The 23956-nt window shown below is 36.1% G+C and overlaps 1 long non-coding RNA gene across 1 annotated transcript; it reads left to right on the top strand.

The window, feature by feature from the left end:
- Window positions 1-30: 30 nt before the first annotated feature.
- LOC108238052 lies at window positions 31-21303 on the top strand. The gene is made up of 3 exons (XR_001808664.3): window positions 31-987; window positions 1065-1154; window positions 20333-21303. It is a non-coding gene; the product is annotated as an uncharacterized LOC108238052 (long non-coding RNA).
- Window positions 21304-23956: the final 2653 nt, after the last annotated feature.

Raw genomic sequence — 23956 nt, 5'->3', positions numbered from 1 at the left:
ACCTGTCCCGACTCTGCAATCATTCCACCTGTTCCCACTCACCTCGTTATCCTCAGTGTTAAAAACCCGGTCACTCTTCCCATACCTCGCTGGTCCATTGTTTGTTTGTTTCTGTGTTCCTGTTTCACTGCTATGTTCTCACCTTTGTTATGATTTAGTCTCTGCTGCCACATCAGCTTTTGTTTTGTTGTTCTGTTTATTTTTTCTTAAATAAATTAGTTATTTTAAAATGAGTCTGTGCTCAGGGATCGCCTTCATATCCACAGATCCTGACAATTTCAGCTTTTAGCTACTGTTTGAAGATGTTAACTGTGTTGCCGCTTGTAGCTAGTTTTTAGATTTTAACAGTTTATATTTATTATTAAAGCAGGATTTAGCTTTTTGGTTTTTGTAACGTTTTTTTGCTGGTTTTGGCTTTTACTGTGCAGATGTTAGCTTTTGTTTGGCTCTTTTTAGTTATTGTTCTGCTCTGTTTTCACTTTAACTAAGTCTTTTTTGGCTGTTTAAACTTCAGCACAATTTTCAGTACCCGGAATTAACGAATTCAATTAATAAAATAAATGTAGCTTTATAAATGGGATATTTAAAGACACACTCGTTAAGCTGTAGTGATGATTATTATTCTTGTTGGGTCCGTGATGTGGCAGGGGTAATGTGAGCCCACTCATACGGTTTGCAGAGGTTTGATCTTTGACATTTCGACTGAAATTCAGAAGAAGCAGCGTCACCAGTCACCGGGGAAGTCCTGCCATTTCACTTTCACTTCAGCTCCAACATGAAGCTTTGCGCCTTGGCTTTAAATCCGCCGCTTTTTCTGTGTGGAGACGAGGCTGGAAGAGAGTTTTTGTTGGTGTTTTGTTTTTTGTTTTTTTTATGAAAATACATGTCAAAACCCATTTTTCTTTTCGCCAAACGGTGTTTTATTGCGGACTGCTGGAGCTGGCAGCCTGAAGACGAGCGGCAGCAGCTGAGGTTGAGTAACTGGAAGTCAGTGCGCCTCAGGGGGGTCAGAAATGAAAAGTGAAACCAGATCGGTTTGCTGATTTTTTTTTTTTTTTGTCCAGTTTGACAAACATCTGCGGCAGAAACTGGATGGATTTTCCTTTACCAGCGTGGCCTGCAGGTTGAACATCCTGATGGGAGAATGATCTGAGGTGAGTTTTGTTTTGAATTCAGACAGTCTCTGATAGACACCCTGCTGGTGATGCTCATGTCTGCTCATGTCGGCCTCGAGGCTCTTTGAAAGTACAAAATGTATGACTAATCTGTTCGTTTTAAATTAGGATCGTTTTTTGGCCTTTTTAAATTAATTTTATTGTGTTTGTGTCGTGTATCAAAACTATTTTATTAGCTAACACCAAATCAAATGACTGGTTTATCATTTTAATTTTCTTTTTGGGGTCTCTTCTCTGTTAAAGGGTCCTCATGATTTACTGAGCAGCTAACCTAAACCTAAATTGCCATATAAAATGTAGCCTACGTTTTGATGAAAAACGCCCTATTTTATTGTTTGACCATATATAAATATATATATATATATATATTACATGAATCTTCCTCGAGGAAGATGTATTGCATCTTCCTCGAGGGTTTTGAGTGTGCAAAGTAGTGCACCCTTTAAAAGCTATTTTTACTTTATTTCCTTTTTTTTTATTTCATGGGGGCAGTTGACAGAGAATTCATGATTAATTGCCTCATAATCAGTGGTTAAAGTAGTAAGTACTCCGGAGGAAATCTACAATATTGAGTTTAAAAATGGAATTTCAAAATGTTACAGTTTCTGCTGAGCCTTATCTAATGTGAACCGACTTGTCCATAAAAGGAAGTGCTTCCTGTACATACAGAAGCGCAATATCGCAAATGACCACTGGGTGTCGCCAAATTCACATTTATGGTTAACACGCATATATTAAGTACAAAAGTCTCAATATACACATTTTGTCTTTTATTTTAAAAAATAATAATATTTTTTATATTTTTTGGCCCAATAATGCTTTGGCTTTAACACTGAATGACTAACTTATATTTCTGTATGTCTTCTCCAGTTTTAAAGCTAATGATTTTCTGCTTTTACATTGGCCAAAAGCTGGACATGTTTGTGCAATGTTGTTAAATCTGTTGCATAAAAAATAAATGTTAAAATGCAAATCAGAGTTTAGGATTTAGAGTTTTAACTAATTAAGTCTGTTCTGTGCTGTAAAGCATCGTGTTTACACAATAAGATGTTTAAAATGTTTTTGTTGCCAGTAAGTTGAGTCGAATACAAATTGGAGTGCTTAAAGTAAATAAATAAAGCAGTTAATGGCCAGGTTACATTAATTACTGTATGGTTGGGAAGGTAATAGGTTGCATGTAATAACAAAATAAATTATGTTGGAACTGAAAAAGAAAAAATGTTGGACCTCATGTATTTATATTAAATTGCTAATAATACAGTCAATATACTTTGCAATTTTTTCAAATTTACTTCACTTAAATTCAGTTGTAGTATGCTTCTTGATCTAAAAGGGGGGGGGGGCATTTTATTTTTGTTTACATTTGTTTGATGATTTTAATTTCTGATTAACTTTTATAGATTCCAGTACAATAATACTAAAAATAATAGAAGTAATCGTAAATCATAAACTGCAAGATGGCAATATAGATTCCTGATGGAAAATTTACAAGCTACCAGAGTCCAGATGTGTCCTTACCAGCAGCAACAATAAAGTCATATTTGTGACGTATAAAAAGGTTAATCATTACATATCCTTATTAAAACCAAATGTGCAAATGTACAACTGTGTTTCATTAATTTGACAGAAATACTTACACTAGCTTTTTTTATTTTTAAAACGATTTTTCTACCTGTTTACCATTTATTCCTTATTTAGGCTTACAAAGGAAAAGTAGATAATGCCACAAGTCAAATTTATAGAAACAGTTTATTACAAATGTCCACTAGATGGCGACAAACTCCTTAAAATGACCTTAACGTGCTTGACAATCCAGTAATGACATTGCAAAATGAATACTGAAGTTTTAGTGTTTTTGAATGACCTATTTGTGAATCACTCAGCCTTTTTTTTTATATACATTTATTTGTGCGTGTAAAAGCACAGACTACAGCAACTTTTAAAACCAGTTCAGTCGCTCTCTGTTTTCATTACAGTTACCCTGCAGGGCAAATGTAGTTAAGTGAGAGTCACAAAAGGAAGTAGAGATTGTATAAAGGAAAGCTGTAACAGATGTACCAGTTTGAGTTCAACCAGTATGGTTTGGTCATTATATAAAAGCGTTCCAGAAACACTTGAAGTTCTTAAACAACAAATGTGACTAACTTCCTCATGCATCACATGGCAAAACCCACAGCTTTGAAAGACACTCATCAGGGAAATGACACCTTCAAAGCCTCATCCTAGAGGCCACGCAGTATTGTTTGTGTCACACTAGGTGTATGCTTGAATCTGTGGTATGTCTTTGTCTAGTTTCTGCAGAATCCCTTTTTGTCAGATGAATACTTCTTTTATCATCACTGTCATCCATGAATGGAATCTAGCTAAGGTGAGGCTAGAATGTAAATAATAGGCTGCCTCAGATTTCATCAACGAGCTGGAGATAAACACAACAGATAAAACCGCAGTGCCTTTAAAAGTCAGTGGAATTCAGCAGAATTAAGATGCGGGTGATAAAAGAAAAAAAGGGTTTTGTTGTTGTTGTTTCCTTTGCATTTTAAGTTTTTAACATAAAATAAGCTATCCTGTTATCATATTTAAAAGAGTTTATTCTAAATTTCACTCATTGCATAACCAAAAAAAATAAAAAAATCGCACTGAGTGACGTTTTGAACCCTGAGAGGTTTAAGGTTTGCTTTTTGCGTGTCTGCTGTCTTGAGCAGCATTGCACATTAACGAAGAGGCATGCCTGAAATGAATGACTGGTGCAGGGCCTTAATTTTAGTATGACTACACTTTGAACCCTTAAATAGCATACAAACTGTTTGTGATGTGGGTGGGGGAGTGGGTGTAGGGGGTGGCATTCCCCTAAAAATACCAAGACAAGCTAACCAATATAAAGCATATCATTGGACCAGTTTCGATCATAATTACTGGCATTTTTGAGTAATGCATGAACTAATATTCACAAATACTTCAAATATTACTGTTTTACACGTGTATGGAAAAAAGGGCTGACAGATGTGGGTTTTTCTCAGTGCTAAGGTCATAATAGTAAAAGACCAGCTCTTATCGAGATCAAAGATCAGATCAAAACATTCTCACAGCACTGGGCCTGTTGTTGTGTGTATATATATATATATATATATATGTGTGTATATATATATATATATATATATATATATATATATATATATATATATATATATAACCTTATTTGATGCCTAGAAGGGCAATTACAAAATGTAAATAAGAATAAATGTTGTATATAAAGTAGCTGCTGCAGTTTCATAGAAAGCAGCCACTGTAAAGGAAGGGGAACAGCTCAACTTCATGGAAGTGGTTGCAAAAGCTGGAAAGGCTGGATTTCCTCACTCCATGGACGTTTCCTATAAATGCCTCCAGCAGCCACCTCTCAGCAGCGCCACCCTCTGGTTGGACAGCGGAACTGCACAGAGGCGCTCTTCTGTTAAGTCACGTGATTTAGGAGAAATCGAGCCTCCAGCTCAGAGCAGGTCAGACCGTGGCTGAGAGTCTTGCAGAAAGCGCGAGGCTCTGTAGTCAGCAGTTTTCGAGGATTGCACGGGTGGTTGTGTTTGTTTTTATTTCCCTTATTGTTTCAGTGAGAATTTTTCTGCTAAATGCAGATGACAAGTTGATCTTCTAGCTGCATGTTTCTTAAAATAAATGAGAGCTGGGCAAAGTCAAACACTATTAATAAAGTCTATTTATCACATTTTTAAGAGTATGTGATGTGGGAAACCCTGCTACTATCACATCAAATTTTAGCTCAATAGCTGTAAAATTGGCTAAGCTAAAAAAATAAAGTAAATACAACTTTTATATATATATATATACACACACACATGCACACACACACACAAGAAGAATGTCTCCCCCTGGCATTCAGCTTCAAGTTGAGATTAGTATCCACCATAAAAAAAAAAAAAAAAACATCCCTTGGTATGGGTTTCTTTTGAGCTGCATGTTTGTTAGCCCGTATTTTAAGCCCTGCCATTTTTTTATTTACTTCCCACTTTTGTTGTTACGGCCTCAAACCACCTCACCTGTAGCCCCACCCTCTGCAGATGGCACCAGCAGTGCAAACACAGTGTCACTGAAGGGTGATTTCATGTAAATGATGCATGCATTCACACAGGTTGTCACGCAAACAGACAGGCCCGAAAAAAAAAACAAAAAAAAACATGTTATATAAAAGTCTGTGAGGCTGAAGCTTTCAACACATTTGTTCACGCTGACTTCTTTTAGATCTGCAGGAGTTTGTGTTTGTCATGAAAATGGAGGCAGGTGCTGCAACCTCGCTCCACCACAAAGCACTGTCTGAAGACTAACACTGTACGAAGATGTTTTCACAGGGGTGGGTGGCTTAATATGTTTCCTGTAGCAGGGAACTTGTGACCACTGTTAAATGATACACCTCAGTGTGGAAAGGCTGCAGCTCATGAGAGCTCTTTTCCATCCTTTTGGCCGTTTCTGGGATTCTGCTTTGACAGATTACCTTTGGCACATGTAGATACAGTATATATCATATCTACAGACACCATGACATATATGTTGGCTTTTACACATGAACTCTGTTAAAGTCTTGCAGTAACAGCTTCCAGAATAAGTCTCAAATTAGAAACTCAGAAATGCAAATAGTCATCGAGACACACAAATAATTACCCTCATCTGTTTGTTCTTTGTCTGACTCACACTAAGTTCAGAAGGTTGTGCGTGGCAGGCGGATTCATGCAAGTTCTTTGGAAGTCTTTGTCACCTTCTAAAGTTCTCTAATAATGGAAAAAACAAAATCATCTGCACATAATTTGTATGTGTGTGACGGAAGATATCATTTGCAAGGCAGAATTTGTACCTTTTATTAAAAGCAGTTGCAGCGTGAGGGCACGTTGCATCGGTGATAACAGGCTCCTTACAGTAACAAGGCTTTATTACAGCAAGTTAACCAAGATAAAGGGACCATAAAGTTATGTGACCACACAGCAAGGTAGAGATTTTTGAAAACGCAATTTCCTTATTTAAAGGAGAGATCTTCACCTACACTCCTGGCAGAAATCTACTTGCTGTCTGGTGTTTTTAGCTGAAAGCAGTCCTAAGAAGAAGCAAATCATACGTAAAAGAATGGCATGATGCATTTGACTCATTCAAGTCCCGAGTTTCTATGAATCATTCTCAGTGATCGTTTCAAGAGGAGACCGTGGGGGTTTATGACCATGTGGGCTGCGCCTAATTAGGCTGCAGCCTGGCTTGATCTATATTTGTTTTTTCTACTCAGTGGAGTATTTTTGGCGTTGTGCCATCCTGGTTGTGTAACGCACCCACCCTGTTCTGCGTGTGGCTGTTTTGATAACCAAAAACCAAGGAGAGCAATGTTTTCCAACAAACGTGTCTTCTTTTTCACTCACTGAAAGACGGAAAAAAAAACACCATGCAAAACATAATGTAAAAAAGCCAAGCAAAGCCACTACTTTGCTACTGCTAGTACACAAATGTGGCCTGCAATGTCATCATTAACATGACTGTGGTCTTTACAGAAAGTCAGCTGACTTACTGTCTGGCCTTATCTCTTTTTTTTTTTCTACCCTGTTTTCTCCACCTTGAACTACATATCTCTCCCAGCCACTTCTAGTGGTATATTATCCCTCGTCTGCATGCACGACAAAAACAGGTTACTCATGTTTGTCAAAAGGTTGATGATGTGGAAGACACAGTGCACAGGACATGATAACATCAAACATTAACATTTGTATGTGTGAGGTATCAGTGTCTTTCTCTCTCTCTCTTTCTCTGAAGATACAAATTGTTAAGAATCAGCCTGCTTTTGTTTCCTGAACATTTGCGGAGAACATTATAAAATTGAGGGAGTTCACAAGGACTTAAACTATTGCATTGCACGTTTAAGTTCAGGGTTGTCGTTTGCATTATTTATAGTGTACATGTGATGCAATAAAACCTTTTTTTTGGGGGGGGGGCTCTCTCTCAGCTTAAAGGGAGGCTTGTAGCTTGTCACCATCAGCCAGTGCCACCTTTGAATCTGAATAAAATCCAACCATATGAGCCTCGGGGTGCAGATGTTGCTGTTTGCAGATGTGTTAGATGTTGTCTGGATCTGATAAAGATTTGCTCTTTGCAATCGCAGTCATTTGGTGGCTATCTTATCGGGACTCCTACTGAGGTTCTTTTAGGTCATTTTATCCAGTTGCGATGATAATCAGACATTTCTATTGTCATTGAGTCCATAACAGCAAAACAAGGCGCATAACGTTTGATACATAGTATCAAAACAAATGTGGTGGATGGAGTTCAGATCCCATTTTTATGATCTTCAAGCACATTTGTGCCGTTCTACCACGACACAGTTTCTTACCTAAACATCACCAAAAGTACCCACAAACCCCAGTCTTTATTTCATCTTTTGAAGCTTCCAAAACACAAAGCAGGATCACTCCTTAGCAACTGTTTCTTGTATTATCGCCAGGTGTTATCGACATTCCTCACTTGTCTTCTGAATTTGTCAAAAACATGTGCCATTTATGTAACTCAAGTGCTGCAATAATGAAACGGCTTTATTGGTGCTAAAATGATCAGATCAATCTGCACTTGTTAGCTACTTTCTCTCTTAATAGCTTCTTACAATTCAGTGTTTAGAAATTCTTCACTGAAAGTATGAGTCTTGTATTTATTTTTTTATTTTTTGCAAAATTTATTATAAGAACGGTATAATTTCTTTGCAAGTTTAAACTGTAGTATCAAATAATATCCTTTCACTGTTACTTTACTGCTGTAAATCATTGAGTTGGGGATGTGTTAACTGATTAAATAACATAATATTAGTCTACGTCGATATATTATCATATTTAGGAGATTGTGTGTCCTATTTTAGTTAAAAGAATGCCCTCAGACAGAGAAGGAATTCTTTTGTCAAAGTTGATGTATCTTGCACAAAAACTCGACAAATGCTCCACCAACTTGCATACATTTGATTCTATTTTTACATAATATTTTTGATTTAAACAATTAAACTTTTCAACTCTCAAAATAATGGAGCAAAATCAAAATGACTCTTGTATTGGGGACAAGTATAAAGTTGCTTCCAATTTAAACGTACAATAATGCAATGAATCAATAAAAAAATATTATCAGCTTCACTGTTTTTATAAGCAAAAAAAAAACCATGCTAAGCTTGCAGTGTTTAATTCTTAATCAGGATAAACTGTTGAAGCCTTTTTTTTTTTTTTTTTTTTTACAGAATGGATGAGAAATACTTAAAATGTTCTCCCCTTTGATAATATCCCATTTTGTCACAGAAACCTATTAGGAAATCAATCTTAGCATTGCAAAGTTTGTGCAAAAACAGGATCTCACTAAAACTGACAACTATTTTACTATTATTAAGTGAATCAAAGATGTAAACTTGTTAAGAATATATACGTATTTAAAAAGCCTTTCACACCTGCATGTTACTTTACAGAAGCTGTGGGATTAGCCTGTAGGTTGACTTAAATGTCCTTTAACTTGAAGAGTCTTTTTTTCAAAACGATGAAGAAAATTATTAATATGCAATAAGAAATAAATTCTACAAATTTTAGAGATAGCTTGGATGAGTAGTTATCGCCTATCGCCATGAAAAAAGGTCAATTACTGCATGTGTGTGTGTTTGTTTTATTATTTTTCTTATTAACCTTTATTTAACCAGGTAGTTCTCACTGACATTAAATATCTCTTTTTAATCTCTTTTTCAAATCTCTTTTGTTTGTCTGTTATCATATCTCACAAATCATTGGACAGACTTGAACAAAACTCTCAGAAAGTAATCAGTGGATTTTCAGGTTTACTTTTGAAGTAATCTGATTCAAGATGGCCAACACGGCCAAATGACCTCAGATAACACAAACGGTGGAGATAACTCGGTCAGTTTAAAAGTTAATAAGCTAAAAGCTGGTGTAGCAGGAGCAGAAAAAGTCATCCCAAACACATGCTCCAAGCGCTAACAGAGCAGTTGAAATCAGAAACTGTTGTAGTCAACCCGGTCTGTCTGTTAGCAAAACCCTCAGAAAGTCATCACTGGATGGACATCTTCTTCTTCTTCTTTTGGCTGTTTCCTTTTTTAGGGGTCGCCACATCGAGTCATCCTTCTCCATCTAACTGTGTCTTCTGCGTCCTCTGTCCTCACTCCTCCATGTCCTCTCTGTTCCACCTGCCTCTGTCTCACTTGCACATGTTCTGTCTTACTGCGGCTGACTTTCATCCCTCTTCTTTGAAATGCATGCCTCCACCTCTCCAAGTTCTCGTCCACTGGATTTCCATTCACAAATGATAAATGTTTAGATTCAACTTGATTCAAAATGGCCACCACAGCTAATCCAACTGACCTAATGGCTGTACCTCAGTCAGTTTTACAGATGTTGAACTAAACTTTTTTTTTTGTCCGCATATAAGATAACACAGCCACCAACATTTACAAACATCATTCAACACAAAAATTGTATATATAGTGTTCTTTTCCCACTTTATTTCTTGCCTAAAACTGAGTAGCAGCCTAATAAACTCCAACTCATAGATGGATGATTTATCTGTTTTGTGTTTTTATTGTTACTTTAAAATTTCCATCTTGAAATTTAATGAGCTGAAGTCTAAAACTGTGTGAATATATTTTGAGTATTCTGACATTATTGACTGAAACTTTAGCCTTTTTTCCAACTTGCAGTTCCCTGAACTTAAATAAGGAGTTTGTGTAAAATCTCAAACTGCTGCAGTTTTATGGAATTGTTGCAAAGTTCTGATGAGTTTGTTACGTGCGGTTCTCAATAAAAAGGGATGAATAGTTCTCTCTGATTTGCTGCTCAGTGTTTCTTTTTAAGTGTTCAGTGTCTTCCCAGATTGTTCTGTTAATAACCATCTGGCGGGCATCAGGTTACCCTTGTTGCTCGTTCAGACATAAAAAAATCGATGCATTAAGTCGGAAAAGCATTGTGTGGAACTCGGTGCCTGTTGATGTACTTTAAAATTCTCAGTAAATCAGTCAAGTCTGAGCACAAAGAGATGATGTATATTCCTAAATACAATTATGTTTCTCAGTTATACACACTCTTATTTCTCATGTCGGCCACAGATACGACTGCAGCAGTCGCTGTGGTCGTTTTGATCAGTTTTAGGGGAAGGCTGAAAACAATTTCCTAATTCATTAAGGTTCATTTTCACAACTGAGTTTGGAAGCTTTTATTTTTCTTCTCTTGCCATTTTCTTTAAGTTGCAGCCTCTGTTTGTTTAGGTTTTGACATTGCAGTGTCTGGTTAGATAATGGGCAAATTTAAAATACACTCTTCATCATGTAATCCAGTACCTTATAGACTACCCTCCCATATTTACTCACTAAACCCAAAATCTTTGCTTAGCTTTGACTGCAACACCAGGAGGCCTGACTAGACGCAACAATGTGCTGTCATAGGTACACAAAAGGATTGTGGTAATACTGGATATTTTTAATGGAACTGAAATGTTAAATAGTAATCAAATTTAGACAAAAAAAGTTAAAGCTAGAGGCCATGAAACATCTCGTGATTCCGTTACTATGCTCAAATTACTCAAACCTTTTTTCTTCCTGTGTTTTGAATAGACAGTTGACCCCACCTATGGTGCAACTGAATCAAAATTAGTGATGATTCGTGAAAGTTGGCGAAGTCCTGACATCTCCAGTACGCAGATGTAACGAAGCATGCCGACTTCCTTAAGTCAACAGTCAGTTGTTAGGATCAACAGTAAACATGTCACCCTTAGAGGTTTTTTTTGTGTATCAAACAAAAAAATCAGATACTGTAAAAAAATAAAATAAAATAAAATATGCCAGTTGATTCGATGTGCTGAAACTGAGCCCGGTAAAATTATAGAGGTGCAACACAATTTGTTTAAACAGATATTCTGCATTTTTTTAAAGAGACTTAATATGTTGAAACATCACTTGCTGAGCTGCAACTGTTAAAAACAACCATATTACATTCTACTTAATATTATGTAACTTGTGCAACCAAGAATATCTGGGGGAAGGACCTCTTTGCATTTGGTTTGCTTTTCATCTGACTAATATTTAAGAAGGGTTGGAGGCCAGCAAACATTAAATGACTTTTGCCATGTTTTAGGGGGTATTGGTTGGGTTAGGCCCAAATATACAACCTGTCCACGCTATCACAAATGTTTTGAGAAACGAACATTTTCTGCTGCATTTGCAATTCGCATCCAAATGTAAACAATGTTTTTGTTGAGAAAAAATCCTAATCCTTTCTCTACTTATCCACAATTCTTAGGAAGGAGGAAAATATTTTTATTCATTTATTTTTTTGGTTTGGTTCTTTTTGTGGTGGTTGATGTCAAAATCATTGTCTGAAGGTCTGAGATAAGCTTTCCAGCCGGTCAACCACAGTGATCTGCTTCCTACTATTGTTTTCAGCTATCTCAGACTGAAGTTACAACTTCTGCCAAACCTGCTTTCCTCCCAACTGTTCTTTGCTACGTGTATTATACTCCCGTCTGCCGCAGGGTAAAGCTCATATATTCTAAAGGGACAAGCAGAGCATCCAGAACTTAAAGAAATGAAGTTATTACATCTTCAATTCCTTTTTTGTTCTGGTTTGCACAAGAGTATTCTCGGCCAACTCCAGGTGTGACTGTTTATAAGTTTTGAATTATTTTTATGATGCTGGGAGCCATCCTTGTTTCTCAATATGAGTCACAATGAAACTAATACATAACTGCTGACGATTCGTTTTGTTTGGGTGGTTTTACACCACGAGTGATAATTTGTTGAGTCAGTTGTTGTGAAGACTCTGCCAGAGGGCTTGCACTCTCAACATGAAACTTGTCAAATTTATCCTGGGTCTTATTACCTCCGTGCCTCTTCAAAATCTAATGGTATTTTTTAAGGGTTACAGCTTTCACCAGCAGCACTATGTACGATCTGGTTTGGCTTGTTTAAAGGCCTGTTTTCTCAGCAAAGATTCTTCTTTTAAGTTGTGGCAGTGTTCTTTTCTGGAATATTGTTGTGATTAGATGGACAAACAATAGAATTTTACAGAAATTTGGTTTGTCGGTGCGTGAAACCCAGAGAGACTTTATTTTCGGTGAAGTCGGTAAAAATGAAAAATCAGTTGCTGAGTTTTAGGTCATCCTAGAGCAAGCGGCAAACACATTGAACTGTATTTACATCAGGTATTTCCATAAATTCCTTAGCCTTGACTTTTTAATTACTTCTCAATGAAACATGAGTCATTACTGCTTCGTGTTGCCAAAGCAGGTTGTGTTGCCAAAGCACTGGTGGCCATGCAGGTATGGGCCACCACCCATACATATCTGTGCCTAAAAGTTGTGTGTGCTAGGAGACAAGCATAGAAGCTTCAGAGCCGCAATAAATCACACAAATTGACGTCTTCAAACCTGAAAATCCACCTCATTTGTCAGCTCATCCCTGAGGCTTCTTACCAATTGATCTAAAAATATGGTGAATGCCTTTGTTACACGGACAGAAGAGTATACACCCATGTTTGTGCAGCCGCTCTATTTATTTTTATGTGAGTGCCAAACTTAATGACCCTTCTTTTAATAGAGAAATTAGGAGCAGCTAAACATAAAAGGATAAGCGCACTTTAAAATGTAAAATTAAGTGGGCTAATGAGCATCAAATCCACTTGTAATGTGTCTGAAGTAAAATGTGCACATTGGGTAAAAGAATAAGGACACACTGCAGAGTTTTTCCTGGATTTTTTTCTTCTCATTTTTCTAATAATTTGCTTCTTCTAAAGTACTTATCTTCCAAAAATGCATCCCTGAAAAGTTGGCCTCATCATTCATTGTTTTGTTTTTAGTAGTAGCAGCAGTAGAATGAATTAGTAATGTTTTAAACATAATGCTGAAAGCATTAATCTGTGCCTGTTCTGTGAAGTGGTGAACTTTGTCATCTAGAATGTTTTGATACTGTGCTCGCGTGTCTAAACAAGCCTGGTTGAATAAAAAATGGTTCACACTTATACAGTGCTTTTTTTTACGACTCTCCAGGTTTGGCAAAGCGTTTCACGTTCCTCGTTCACACACTTACTCATGCAGTGTTTTCTATTATGTGTTCTACACACGATATACAGCACGTTTTAAAATTTCTCCCATACACTGATAAGCACACAGTATCGGGATCAGTGTCTTGCCCGAAAACACTTTGATACGCTGCAGGGGCTGTGGATCAAACCCCAGAACCTTCAGTTAAAAGACAGCATTTCTTCCACTGGGCCAAGCTGACCTCAATTATTATTATTATTTGGGGGTATTTATGGAGAATCCTCTAACATCCATGATGTGTTGTCACCAAACATTTGAGATTTCAGCAGCAGAAGCCTCCTTTTAGCAGCACTTTGAGCCTCCTGTGTGCTCCATCAAACTTTGGAGTTTCTCCTGTGGTGAGAACCTACATCTGGTGTGAGCGAAAAACAGCAGCCTAATGTAATCCGTAGATAATTTCTGTCTAGTATGTGTGTTTACATATGTCCACACATGCAAACACACATGCTGGCATTCTTTATGATTGCAAAAGTTTCAACACTGTACTGGATTAGGATTTATGGAGGATTTACTCCAATGCTGGGCTATGGGATGATAATAAAATATAAATATGATGACATTTAATCAGCCCTCCCAGGTGAAACTATTAACTCAAACATTTTTTTTTTCAAATGGACTTAATGTAAACACAGAGATTTTTTTCCAGTTTAGAAAGATAAAATTCCTGAGGTCAGCCTTGAATTTAAGACAAAATGTGAGCCGTACAACTGATTTAACTTGTATTAAAGGACATTTTAACGAGTGATTCGAATTTAAAACAAGTTTAAGCGTTGCACAGAACTGTATCTGCTGTCACAGGTTAGTGCAGCTCTTTATTCCTGGATGATGAAAGATTATTGATGCCATCGCAATTTAACAGTTTCTGCTCTTGTATGTCTGATTCAACTTGTCACCCAGATGTATGGAGTACAAAGATCAGACTCTGTTTCTCACCGAGGTAAAAACAAATATTTAGAATAGTCAAGGCAGCTTTATTTGTACGGCACATTTCAGGCAATTTAAACTGCTTTACGTAAACAATTTAAACCATTTTGACAAAGTGCAAAATAACAATAAAAGCATACAGAAAGATGAAAATGTAAAATTGCAGACACTGAAGGAAATTTAAAAAAAATTTAAAAAGCCAGCTCTGATTATGCGAACAGGGCGGTCTTTAACGTTGATATTTGGTGCATAAAAGCTGATGATTAATGCAGCTTCTGCATGTTTGGTTCTGACTCTGGAGACACAGAAGATTTGATCCAGATGACCTCAGAGACCTCCATGATTCATGGAGCAGCAGAAGATCAGAGATGTATTTTGGACAAGATTTGTTTAAAAATATGTAGTTTTATGACTGCTACTCCAATGAGCCATTTCATAGTAGTGAAGTAATGTTACCAAGGGGATAAAAAAAGGTGCCTCATGATGTAAGAATGAACGTGCTTTCCTAAATTCAAAGCAATTCTTCATTCTTTTAGATAAATATGAAGACGTTTATCAGTTTGATTGAACACTCATTTATACTTATATTTCTTTAGGTTAACTACAATTTCTAATGCTATTGTGGATATTCATAGCTGTCATTAAACAAATAAACTGACAAACATAATCAGGAGTAAAGGCATTTTTCATCGTTTTCTCTAACATTTTATGTGATGTAAAGAAGCCAGAGGCTTTAATATTAATAGCACCTTCTACCCTAATGAGCATGGTCCATTTAACATTTCAAAATTTAATCCTAAAAACATTAAACATACATTTTACTGTCCCTCATGTTCAGGAACCAACACTTATCATTTAGAGTTCAATCAGACTGATTTATGTATCTGAAAGAATTTTAAGAAAATAGGTTTATTCTGATGTCGCAAGGCACCTTTTTCTTTTTATCCCCATTGACCTCTGACCTCATCACATGACATTATGTTACTGCATTTTAACATACTGGTTTATTGCTTGTTGTTGGAATCCTTTTGTTTTGGTTTCAAGCTTCATATTTTGTCTACTTTTCACCAGACTGAGTAAAAACTTCCACGTAAAATGTCTGGATGAGTTGGTGCTAAGCGTTTCATCCAAAATGATTCATAGCAATATACATTTAAACATTTTTTTTCTTAACCTTATATGATAAAAACACTTAAAATGTACGTCTTTAGTAGAAACAAGATTTTTGTTATCCTTTAAAACGTTTTTGACAAAAAGTTGGTACAACACAATAAATATTTACAATAAATTTAGTTTTGAATCTAAGCAGCAAGCTGGAGTATTTTACTGTCTGCAGTTTGCATTCAACAGATTTATTTTCCGGGTTAATCACCATCAAATCTGATGCATTCTAATAAACTGCTGCTGCAACAAACTTCTGTTTATATTAACCTCCTATTTAGTCATGTTACCAGCTTGAGATTGGTTTAATATATCTGCAAGTTACACCTCGTTATGGTTCAGATTGTTGTTTACAACTTTCTTTTTATTGACTTTAAATTTATGTTCATCTTGCTCTTTTGCTTCAAATGGAAAAAAAACTTTTTTTTTTTTCTTTTGGATGTTGAAATCAAGTTCACCGATAAGCTTTGGGAAAAAGGATTAAGATCATCTTCAATCTTCATCTTTTAGGCACAGAAACTACATTAAAATCCACTCGTGTTACGAAGGTTTGTTTGAAACAAGCGAACTTGCACAATGAGCACAAACTAGTTTGGAAAATATTTTGCAGACAGGCTCCTCAGAGGTCAGTTGAGCTCCCAGGAGATGTACCATGCATTTTGTTATGCCAAGATAAACAAGTTCAGGAATGTTTGTGAAGATGCTGAAAGATGATATGTGGTCATGCCCTCTGCACTGCACACATATAGACAAAAAGCTCCCAAACTGGAAGTACAGAAACAACAAAGACTAAAGAGGAACTTTATTAACTGAACATAAATCTATCCCCTGTATTATAACCGTTGATGCTTTACTAATAAGACTGGGTCCAGAGGTCACATTATATGTTGACTTTTTGTCTGTATGTGTTCCACTTGTTAAACTTTACTCCAAAAATTATTCCCTTTGCTTGAATTATGGCTCATGAATCAAGTAAAACTAACCATGTAGCCAAATGTAAAACTTGAATTTACTGTAAAATATTAGATGATGATGTAAAGATACAATAAAAGCATAATTTATACTGTAAATATAATCCAGTTGGCCTGACTTTTTTTTTTTTTTTACAATTTGTGATGTGTCAGATTTGTTAAACGTTGAAAACTTTACTGAGTCTGATATGTTCAACTTGACGTGCACGCTTACAATAAAATTCACAGAAGGATACAATCAACAGCACGTATGAATGAAAAAGTTTCTTCCCAAAGTCTTGGATATAAACAAGCATGAAGTCTAATCATTTTTTTCTGTTGATCCAACATGACTTCTCGAGCTTTGTAAACAGATGGTGAAGGTAACCGGCAGTCTCGCAAACAAGCTGACTGGCATCGCAGGCCGGGCTCTTCATGCCACCTTAACCCTTCATATCAAACACCTTCACAGAGAGGTTGTCTTTAAATCAATCCTAAACGAGCTCCTCCATAACAAGGCTCTGTCAAAGGTATATGTTAAATTTGGAACCATTTACATATGAAGAAATTGACCCAACTTAAAAAACAGATGTTGTTGTTAGCTCTTGCCTTTCCAAACTCTATTTCCTGAATAACGTTTTTAAATTCTTTTTTTATTCGGTTTTTAACCCAGTTTAGCTAACAATTCTATAAAAAGTGCTGTAACATTTAATGTCTTTGCCAGGGCCTTTCAATGCTTAGTCAAATAAGCTTGGAATGAAAGAGAATGTAACCTGCACATGGTTGTCAGCCACAAAAGAGGACTATCATGTAATTACTTGTATCTATGTGTGTGTGACTGTTTGTTAGTCTGTCTGTGGGCAAAATACCTCGAGACCCACAGGATGGATTTAAATGAAACTCAGAAAGTAATCATTTGATGTACATCTGTAAATAATTAACTTTTGGAGTCAGCCTGATTCGGTATGGACACCACAGCTAACTGACCTTAGCAAAATCTGTTACATATTGAGAAACATGGTGTGATAGTAGCTGAAAGGCATCTTTATCACATTGTCAGAGCGCCAACAGGTCATGCAAAAACTCATTTTTTTAAAACACTGGCATGCAAGGTACTGCGTGATATGCATTCCTTCAATAAATGTTCATCTCATTTTCCTGCATATGCCAATTTTGCAATCAACTTTTAATAATGCAGCAACATTTATGAATATGAAACATTTTACTGCATTTTTTTCCCAAAAAGCCTTCGTTAGTGGCGGGGTTTTACCCTTTGGCAAATAAAAGCAGAAGTTGCTGAAAGTTTAACAAGTTCTATGACTAAGTTGAACTGAAAGCTTTTAAACTTTGTAACCTTTACCCAAATGTCCACAACAGAGGAAAAAAGGAGGATTTTAGAAGAGACCATGTGTACTAAAGGTGAACTGTTTGGTGAATACTGGTTATTCTGTTAGATGAGGTATGCTGTATGTAAACTGCTGTATGTAGCTCAGTGGTAAAAAATGTATTTACTTTTGTTATTTACTTATGTGAGTTCCTCTTGAAACACCAACAAATGACTTTTTTTTCTGTGGGAACTTGGAAAGAGTTAAAACAATAGCAGGCAGTTCTTAAAACAGCTTTAAAATTTTATTTAAAAAAAACTATTCTGCTTTACTGAAGATTATGTTTCAATTTACTACATACTGTAGATACTTGTCTGTAGTTAATTTTTGGACATTTAGGTGCCTCTTTCTCCAAATAACCATGTGTTAAAATTGGTTTAATTTGACATGAATGGCATGTATGTGAGTTATTATAATTATGTCTTGAAAATGTTTGTACAAAACCTTTTTATTTTTAAAAAGTACTGAATTTTAACAAAACATGCTCGTTGTTGTGCCGTTGATGTGTAAAACAACAAAACAAAAAAAAAGAATTGACCAAAGTGGTAAATTCTGTGTCACATGAGTAAAAAAACCTAGGGAAATACCAAACCAACTTCATTTTACCCTGCCGGCTGATGTGTGTGTGTGTGTGTGAAGCTAAGGAGGAAATAACCTCACATGAACGGCTCTTTCACAAGACTGAACAGTTCTGAGCGGCCTTCACTTTAAAGTGGCTAAAGCAGAAGTGTCAAAAAATAGGACAAGTTGGGTGAAATGTTTAAACTTGCCAAGTGGAAAGCACCAAAAGTTTCTCAGTTTGGTTTATCAGACACATCACACACAAGCACACACACACCCACGCAAACACACACACACACACACACACACTGCTCCTCCGTCTTAGCCCCGCTCCCTGACAGGTCTTGTGGTTTTTACAAAAAAGGTGTTTTTTTTCTGTCACCTCGTCTATGTTTGGAGGTATAGCGTCTCTGTGCAAGTGCTACAACTTGTCCTGTTGTGTTCCTCTATAGTACTCATATTCTTTAAGCTTATGCTCTATATCTTTGTTTAATGTTTTTTCCCTGTTCAAAACTGCAACTTGATAACAAAACACTTAATTTACCTGTTGATGTATACTTTATTCGCTCCACCAGGTTATGCAATTAGCATAGTGTCTAAAGTGTTTTTGCAGGATAAGTTATAAATGCACAGATGGATTTCCTTGTAGTAAGTCAGGTTCAATTCCCACCTGGAGCCTTTCTGTGTGGCGTCTGCATGTTCTCAGTTCATGTGTGGGTTTCTCCAGTTTGTCTTTTTGTCCTCCCACTGACCAGAAACATGAATGTTAGGTTAATCAGCTGCTCTGAGCTGTCACTATGTGTGAGTGAGAGTGAATAATTGTCTGTCTCGTTTGTCCCTGTGTGGCTCTGTGATGGACTGGTGACCTGTCCAAGGTGGTCCCCGCCTTTTGGACAATAAGCCCTGGAGACAGGCACCAGCTCCCCACAAACCTGAAGGAATCACTGGGTAAAGAAAATGGATGGATGGATGGATGGATGGACTAATTTACAAAGAATTAGATCAACTTCAAATAATAAAAAAACACAAAAATTTCATCATTCAATGAAAAATGCAATTGACATAAAAAGTTGAAATTAAAAACACATGCATTTGTTCCTTTTTCACATTTATGGATTCAGTTTTACTTTCTTTTTTTTTAAATTCCCTATTTATTCATTCATTCATCTAAAGTAGAAAATGTTCTAAATTTCTTATTTATTATTTGTTGATGTATTTATTTTATTTAAAATGTACAATACACAAAATCTTTTTTACTTACTTACTTTTTTAGTTACTCATTTATATATTCAATAGTCCACTTTAGTTTTTTGTCGTACTCGTTCTCATTTCTTTGCAGGTTTTTTTGTCTGTTATAGGCATTTTCTGGATATGTTAGAGGTTTATACAATCCTCTGATATGTGTCAGAACACTCAAAATACGCTGCCCTATATCTACAAGTCATAATTTCAAAAAGGCAACTTCTTGTTACTGGTTTGAATACTGGGCAACAATAATATGCTTTTTGTTTTAAGCTTCATTATCAGGAGATGTAAATTGAGTTAACTGCTGTCTTCTGTCTTTAGCAGTTAGATTGTATCAACATTCTGGTAGGAAAATGAGTATTGGTGGTTACCAAGTTCCACTTCCTGTGACCAGTTCCCCCATTCCTTCTTTCCCAGCCTTTGTTTGCACGACAGACAGGACTGCTGTGGTAGTAACAGAAAGAAAATACATTCGCTGATAAAGAAAAGCAACAGACAAGAGAAGAAAGAAACTTTTGATACTATTGGCCAGTGTTAAAATAACTCATTTCAGTTTTTTTAGATAAAACTGGATCAACATTGTTCAGTTACTTGTTACTTTTCAAATTTTCTCACAACTTTTTCTGTTGTTATCGGTTTCAGAGGTGGTGCGCTTCCTCAAATCTGGCCCAGCAACAGAGGCCCTGCAAAGTAAACTCAAACATGGGGATGCTTTGTAAAAGTAATTTAAAAAATCCAAAGCTCAGTGTGTGATAAGAAGTCTGTCTTTGGTATGTCATAAGAGATAAACGCGTTCATTCATGACTCTGTTTGTGTTTTGTCTTTTGAAAAGCTATCCGCAGGTGACCAAAGGAATTGGAGCTGCTTCCAGCTACATCTGTAGTGAAAACGGAACAAGAGGGCGGGACGGTTGCCCGCCATTAAGGGAACTATGTCCGAGACCAAGGCAGACTGTGGCCATCAAATGAAAAATGTAAATTCAGCAAAAATATTCTGCATACAGCAAAATGAACTCTAGAATTTTAAAATCTTCCCCTTTTTGTTTTTTTTTTTTGGTTTTTGTGGTTCCTTTTGTTGAGTCTGAAGTGTTCAAACCTCAGAAGATGAACACCTGCTCTTCAGATACGTCTATATCTTTACTAAATATTATTAAATCCAAAAATCCAAATGTTTTTTTTTTAATTAGTTGAAAGAATTGTAAACTGAGTTCACTTGTGGTAGTAGTACCAGCAGTATTAATTTTGTATATTTTTATTTTCCTACAAATGTGTAAATTAAATCACTTTTACATTGAAGTTTAAGATGTAAGTTTGTTTTAAAAAAAAAAAAAAATATTCCTCTGAATATTTGCAAGACTTAAAATGTTGTGAGCGTGAGAAGAAATAAAAGCCTGTCAAATGTTGTGCAATAGTTGTTGAAAGTAGCATGAAATGAATGACATCTAAAGTCTTAGGTTTATTTATCTGTACAATTAAAGTGAAGCTTATGTTGACTGATTTGAGATTGAATGTGTAACTCTTCTGGTATGTCCAAAAAAACAATGTTTTTATTGAAAGTAGCTGAAAGAATTGTTTTCTGGCTCCGACTTTCACTGTAAGACCTTCTTCTATCAAATCAAAATCTCTGCCGCTCCGTCATGGGATGTGTCCCTTACAGTGCCTGGGATTGAGCTGCTAGCTGCTATTTTCTTCATTTTTTTTCTGTTAAAGTTTGACTCATTTGATTTATCTCTGATTTTCATTTTGGTGAAGGTAAAGTGTAAAAAGCAAAATGAGTAATAAAAACAAAAGAAAAGATGTGAAATTTGTTGTTGTTGGTCATTTCTGGAAGTTTGGGAGAAGGAAAACTTGTTCAATGTTCGGTCAGGCTTCCCCGAGGCCTGGATATAAAAGCAGGTATTTAAAATTAGACGGATTATTCTGAAACTGCTCATTTATGTTTCAGTGTCACATTAAACACTAGTGCTGCACTTTCAGTTCAACTATTGTTGTTCAGCCTTTGTTAAAATGCAACAGAGGGTGAACAATATCACAAGACGTCTTGCATGACATTCTGGGTTTTTTTATGGAAAAATGGATTCATATCAGACATATATTTCTACAGTTGGAACATTTCACATGAACCAGAAAGTAATGCTGGTACAAAACAAATGTTTATGTATCAAACACAGACGTGCAGGTCCTAGTGCTTTCTAACTGCAATCACATTAAACCGTGATGTAAGTTCGATTTTTTTTTAAGGTTACGTAAGTTTCTGTCTTGCACTCTGTCTGACTGTTGCTGAAAAAGTGGAAGAAAGGAAATAAGGATGATCACTTTTCAAATAAAACCAAAACTGGACAAAAAAAAAAGGATGTATATTTTTATAATTGTTGGCACAGTTGGTTAGCACTGTCACCTTCCAACAAAAAAAGGAAGGTTGTGAGTTTGACTCCCATCTGGAGCCTTACAGTTTGCATGTTTTCCCAGTTTGCACAGTCGGATTGAGATTCATAAACATAAAAAATGATGTTAGGACTCCTGGACAGGAAATTTTTTTAATTTGCTGACTCTTTTTTTTTTTGAGAAGTAACATTTCCCACAACCATGTGACATAAGTTATGAAAAAAATGTTTAAAAAAGACAAAAATGTTTAGTTTTGAGTGGACCCCTGGGACTATACTGGATATGCACCCAGGAAAGGAGTGGATGAGACAAAACGAGGGTAGTGATTTACACTGCTGTTTAATGGGAAAATTTTTGTTTTGTGAACAGTCCTTTTCTGTTAAAACAATATACAGTAAGTTGCTGTGGAGTTGTTAATTTCATATTAAAATTACTGTATCCACAACACGACTATAAGCTGTTACGGTAATGTTACTGTAACTTTAGAATGAATTCTGGAAAAATAGTGTACTGTAAATTAAATTTATTTTTTATGGTAAAATTAATTTTACCATAAAGTAAAACACCATCTTCAAGAGTAATAATTTGTCTGAAGGCATTTTTATTTAAACTTTAGGGTATGAAATCCTATTCTATTTATTTTTCCTGTGATATTTTGCATCCACTCAGTACTGTAGAGCAGATTGGAGAGTGTGGTTGTCTTACAGCAAGGTTTAAAACTTCAGTTGAATCTCTGTTCTGACAGCTAATAACACCTATTTAATCTAAGTGGTTAATTCAACTGTAGCAAGTACTTTTACTGTAGAACGGAAAACAGTAGCTAGTGGATAATTATTGCCAGTAATGAATTGTTATTTTATTGATAAATTGTTGAAAGTGTAGGAAACTGTGAATTGGTGTGAGAGGAAAACAGAAAAGCAAAATTAGCCATAACAAACCAAAAACTGACTGATGACATAAAAATGAATATAAAAGAAAGGCAGCAAAAAAAAAAAGCTCAGAAGTTTGGGAATTAATGATCTAAACTATTAGTAGAGATATCTACTTTTTGTCCAGACATAAAAACCTTCAGCCATTTCTTCTTCTTTAAATTCAGTTGTTTACAGGAAACAAGTTGTTTCCTCTCAATACGCTTCAATGAAATCACATGACATAGTGAAAATATGTTTACCCAACTATTAATCCCAGCCTTGGGTGGTTATTTTGCTTGAAGAGCAAGAGTTTACATTCTTTTGTCTCAATAGTAATTCTAAATGTATAAACAGAAAACAAGTGGGCTAATTTTCTTGGTTCCAGATCCCAACTGTCACCTGCAGATCTGGCTCGAAAAATTGCTATGAACTGACACATTTTCAAGGTGTAATAGTGCAGCCAACAACCAACCACAAACATCCAGACAAACTTGAAAAGATTCTTCCGATGAACGGAAGGACTTTATTCTCTGCCAAAGCAGTTGTTCATAAAGAAAGAGCTGTGATTATTAAAGATAAAATCCTGACACATTAACTTTTTTATGGTACGGCTTTTCTCCAAGTGTTCTGTTTTCCTCCCACAAACCCAAAACAAGCATGTTAGGGTAATTGGTAACTCTAAATCAGGGGTGAGCGATCCTGGTCCTCAAGGGCCACTATCCTGCATGTTTTACTTGTTTCCCTGCTCCAACACACCTGATTCAGTGGTTGAATTACCTCTTCATGTTCTGCAGAAGCCTGTTAATCAGCCATTGATTCAAATCAGGTGTGTTGGAGCAGGTAGGACCAGGATTGCCAATCCCTGCTCTAAATTGTCCCTAGTTGTGAGTGAGGGCATGAATGGTTATCTGTCTCGTTTGATGGACTTGTGGCCTGTCCAGGGTGTCCCCCGCCTCTCGCACAGTGACTGCTGGACACTCTGCGCAGAAAAGCAGGTAAAGAAAATGGATGGATGGATGTTTTTATTAATGCTTCTTTCCATGAGACATGGCAGCATTGTGTCATGACTGTTTCCTCAAAAGCATTGGGGATTTTAATGGAACCTCAGAAAAGGAAGAAAAAATACATGAGGCAACTGTTTACAGCCGATTTATGTAACAA

The sequence above is a fragment of the Kryptolebias marmoratus genome, linkage group LG13 (assembly GCF_001649575.2).
Source record: "Kryptolebias marmoratus isolate JLee-2015 linkage group LG13, ASM164957v2, whole genome shotgun sequence".
Taxonomy (NCBI): Eukaryota; Metazoa; Chordata; class Actinopteri; order Cyprinodontiformes; family Rivulidae; genus Kryptolebias; species Kryptolebias marmoratus.
This window is presented reverse-complemented; position numbering and strand designations above follow the sequence as displayed.